Source organism: Chiloscyllium plagiosum, chromosome 37, assembly GCF_004010195.1.
Source record: "Chiloscyllium plagiosum isolate BGI_BamShark_2017 chromosome 37, ASM401019v2, whole genome shotgun sequence".
NCBI lineage: Eukaryota > Metazoa > Chordata > Chondrichthyes > Orectolobiformes > Hemiscylliidae > Chiloscyllium > Chiloscyllium plagiosum.
This window is the reverse complement of record NC_057746.1, coordinates 33817117-33822102: the sequence shown is the minus strand read 5'-3', so window position 1 is coordinate 33822102 and position 4986 is coordinate 33817117. Positions and strand designations below refer to the sequence as shown.

General features: G+C 44.9%; 2 protein-coding genes across 2 annotated transcripts in view; both read left to right on the top strand.

The window, feature by feature from the left end:
* The window catches only part of LOC122541488 (zinc-binding protein A33-like), a 492570-nt gene that overhangs the window by 69786 nt on the left and 417798 nt on the right, over positions 1 to 4986 (top strand). The gene's annotated exons all lie outside the window — the stretch shown is intronic.
* The window catches only part of LOC122541190 (E3 ubiquitin-protein ligase TRIM39-like), a 46179-nt gene that overhangs the window by 40190 nt on the left and 1003 nt on the right, over positions 1 to 4986 (top strand). The window lies entirely within an intron of this gene.

Here is a 4986-nt window from a genome sequence, read left to right as displayed (position 1 = left end):
CCCTTTTATATCATTCCCCTCTCACTCAAAACCTATGCCGAGTTCTAGATTCCCCCACCCCAGGAAAAAGACATTGTCTATTTATCCTATCCATACCTCTCATGATTTTATAAACCTCTATAAGATCACCCCTCAGCCTTCGATGTTCCAAAGAAACCAGCTCCAGTCTATTTAGCCTCTCCCTATAGCTCAAACCATCCAACCCTGGCAACATCCTTGCAAATCTTTTCTGAACCCTTCAAGTTTCATAAAATCCTTCTGATCGAAAGGAGACCAGAATTGCAAGCAATATTACAGTTGCCTAACCAATACCCTGTACAGCTGCAACATAACCTCCCACCTCCTGTGTTTAATGCTCTAACCAATAAAGGAAAGCATTTGAAACACCTCCCTCACTATTCTATCCACCTGGGACTCTACTTTCAAGGAACTATGAACCTGCACTCCAAAGTCTCTTTGTTCAGCAACACTCACCAGGATTTTACCATTAAGTATGTAAGTCCTGCTCTGATTTGCTTTTCCAAAATGCAGCACATCGCATTTATCTGAACTAAACTCCATCTGCCACTCTTCAGCCCATTTGCCCAACTGATCAAAATCCCGTTGTACTCTGAGGTAGCCTTCTTTGGTATTATCTACAAATGTACTAACTATATCTCCTATGTTCACTTCCAAAACATTTATACGAATGACGAAAAGTAGAAGACTCAGCACCGATCCTTGTGGCACACCATTGGTTACAGGCCTCCAAACTGAAAAACAACCCTCCACCACTACCCTCTGTCTTCTACCTTTGACCCAGTTCTGTATCCAAATGGCTAGTTCCTCCTGTATTCCATGAGATCTAACCTTGCTAACTAGTCTCCCATGAGGAATCTTGTTGAATGCCTTCATGAAGTTCATGTAGATCATGTCTACCACTCTGCCCTCATCAATCCAATTTGTTACTTCTTCAAAAAACTCAATGAAGTTCATGAGACATGATTTCTCACACACAAAACCATGTTGACTATCCCTAATCAGTCCTTGCCATTCCAAATATATGTACATCCTATCCCCCAGGACTCCTTCCAATGATTTGCCCACCACCGACATCAGGCTCACTGGTCTATAGTTCCCTGACTTTTCCTTACTACCTTTCTTGTATAGTGGCACCATATTAGCCAACCTCCAGTCTTCCTGCACCTCTCCAGTGACTATCAATGATACAATCATCTCAGAAAAGGGCCCAGCAATCACTTCCCTGGCTTGCCACAGAGTTCTAGGTCCTGGGGATTTATCCACTTTTATCCGTTTCAAGACATCTAGCACCTTCTTCTCTTCTGTAATATGGACATTTTTCAAGATGTCACAATCTATTTACCACATTCTGTATCTTCCATGTTCTTCTGCACAGTAAAAACTGATACAAAATACTCATTTATTATTCTCTCATCTCCTGCGGCTCCACACATAAGCTTCCTTGCTGATCTTTGAGGGACCCTATTCTCTCCCTAGTTACCCTTCTTTAACCCTATTTCCTGAAGAAGGGCCTGTGCCCGAAACGTCGAATCTCCTGTTCCCTGGATGCTGCCTGACCTGCTGTGCTGTTCCAGCAATAAAGTTTCAACCTTAACCCTATTTGCCAAAGCTATCTCATGTCTCCTTTTTACCCTCTGATTTCCCTCTTAAGTATACTCCTCCTGCCTTTATACTGTTCAGAGGATTCACTCCATCTCTCATGTCTGTACCTGACCTCTGCTTCCTTTAATTTCTTAACCAAAATATCAATTTCTTTAGTCATCCAGCATTCCCTACACCTACAGCCTTCCTTTCACCATAATAGGAATATACTGTCTCTGGACTCCCATTATCTTATTTCTGAAGGCTTCCCATTTTCCAGCTGTCCCTTTACCTGCGAATATCTGCCCCCAATCAGCTTTCAAAAGTTTTGCCTAATACCATCAAAATTAGCCTTCCTCCAATTTAAAACTTCAACTTTTAGATCTGGTTTATCCTTTTCCATCATTATTTTAAAACTAATAGAATTATGGTCACTGGCCATAAAGGGCTCCCCCACTGAACCTCCGTCACCTACCCTGCCTTATTTCCCAAGAGTAGGTCAAATTTTGCACCTTCTCTAGTAGGTACATCCACATACTGAATCAGAAATCTTTCCTGTACACGCTTAACAAATTCCTCTCCATCTATGGCAGTCCCAGTCTATGTTTGGAAAGTTAAAATCCCCTACCAATAGCCAACCTATTATTCTTGTAGGTTAGAGTCTGTCTGCATTCCAACCTTGAGTCAGACTGGTTGTATTTCCAAAGCAGGAATTTATGAAATGTCACATTGACTGACCGCCAACAAGTTGTGTGCGTTTTGAACAAATTGAATGTATCTGCAAATGCAAATTCACCCCGTAGACTTGTAGGTCTGTCTGTGTGCATGTGATAGGAGGGGAGGTAGGGGGGAGAGAGAGTGTGTGTGTGTGTGAGAAAGACGGGGTGTGGGGGAGTGAGCGAAGGAGTGTGACTTGAAAGAAGTTCTGGGATTTACATATTAATCAATCAAAACCTGTACCCCCATTCTCAGTGATTAAAGACTCAACAGCAATCTAGGTTTGTTCAATATATCAACATCTTTTACTATAAATGACGTTTCCTTTGATCCTGCCCACTAGCTTCCTGACAAAGGAGCAGCGCTCTGAAAGCCAGTGTTATCAAATAAACCTGTTGGACTATAACCTGATGTTGTAAGATATTCATGAAGAGCAAAGAATTATACATGAATGAAGATTCTCCAGCTCAGTATTCACCTGTCCCCATCTTGTGGGATTCCATCCAAAGTTGTGGGATTCCATCCAAAGTTGTGGAATTCCTACCATGTGGAAGCAGGCCATTTGGCCCATCGGATCCATACTGCCTCGCTGAAGAGCATCCCACTCACTTTATCCCTGTAACCCTGCATATCCCAAGGCTTATCCACCTAGCCTGTGTACATCTTTGGACACTATGGGGCAATTTAGAATGGCCAATCCACCTAACCTGCACCGCTTTGTACTGTTGGAGGAAACTGAAGCACCCAGAAGAAACGCATGCAGACACGGGGAGAACATACAAACACCACGCAGTCACCTGATGGTGGAATCAAACCTGGATTCCTGGCACTGTGAGGCAGCTAACCATTAAACTCAAAATTATCCCTTTATTCTTACCCCCTGTCACCAATAGGTGTTTGAAATAAATTCAGTTTCTTCATTGATTATGTGTCAGCACCTGATCATTTAAACTATGTTTTTGTGCTTTTCTAGGCCATAACAAGTAGATGTACATGCTGAGACCTATTCTTCAATGCATTTTCTTCATAACATTTCTCATGTTAGTTACTTCAGATGTACCAAACACTCCGCACAGTTACACTGATATCCCAAAACCATGCCATGTATTCTTGACTTTCGGTGAGTTTTTTATTTGGAAAGATCAGAAGTTGGAGCAAGCAAGCATATCCTCCCCTCCTGGACCCAATATTCCAGGTCATAGAGTCATAGGGATATTTAGCATGAAAACAGACACTCCAGTCCAACTCGTCTATGCAGAGTAGATACCCTAAATAAATCTCATCCCATTGGACAGTATTTTGCCCTTACTCCTCTAAACCCTTCCTATTTATGTACACATCCACATGCCTTTTAAATGTTGTACAAAGAACAAAGAAAATTTACAGCCCAGGGACAGGCCCTTTGGCTCTCCAAGCCTGAGCCGATCTAAATGTACTGTCTAAACCTGTCGCCCAATTTCTAAGCATCTGTATCCCTCTGCTCCCCACCTAATCATGACACGCGCGCGCTCTCTCACACACGCTACCCTTCCACACGTACACGTGCGTGCTCACACGCTACCCTTCCAGATACACACACGCGCGCACTCTCACATGCTACCCTTCCACATATGCACGTGCTCTCTCACACACTACCCTTCCAGACACACGCTCGTGGGCTCTCACACACGCTACCCTTCCAGACACGCGCATGCTCTCACACATGCTACCCTTCCAGACACACATGCATGCAAGCGCGCGCTCACATGCGCTACCCTTCCACACATATACATGTGCGCGCACTCACACGCTACCCTTCCAGATACACACACGCGCACTCTCACATGCTACCCTTCCAGATACACACACGCGCACTCTCACATGCTACCCTTCCACACATGCGCGTGCTCTCACACGCTACCCTTCCAGACACACGCTACCCTTCCAGACACACACATGCGCGCATGCTCTCTCACACGCTATCCTTCCAGACACGCGCGCGCTCTCACACACGCTACCTTTCCAGACACACACATGCACGCATGCTCTCACACGCTACCCTTCCAGACATGCGCGCGCTCTCACACACCCTTCCATTCCAGACATTCACGCGCACTCTCACACACACTCCACCCTGACAGTTGCATATTTCTCTCATGCACACGCATACATCTCACTCACACCAAACCCATGCACAAACATGTCACTCTCATGCACACATCATCCAGACAGGCACACATCCCCCCCACACAGACATCACTCACACCCACCCCACCCTCATATATGGATCGCACTCATGCACGTACAAGTCACCCTCACATATATATATACACACACACACGCCATTCACACACACTCACTCATCACTCTCTCTCTCTCTCTCACACCACCCTCTATTTTTCATCACCTTCACACAAACCCACCTATCATTCTCACACACCCACGTCATTCTCTCTCTCTCACACACACACACCCCTCACAGTTGCGCATCTCTATTATACATGCACACAACTTACACACACACACCAAACCCATGCACAAACATGTCACCCTCACATACACACATCAAATGCACCTCTCCCACACATTCAATTCCAGCCTCGGCCGACGGACTGTGTGGAGTTTGCACATTCTCTCTCTGTGTCTGCGTGGGTTCCCTCCAGTTTCCTCCCACAGTCCAAAGATGAA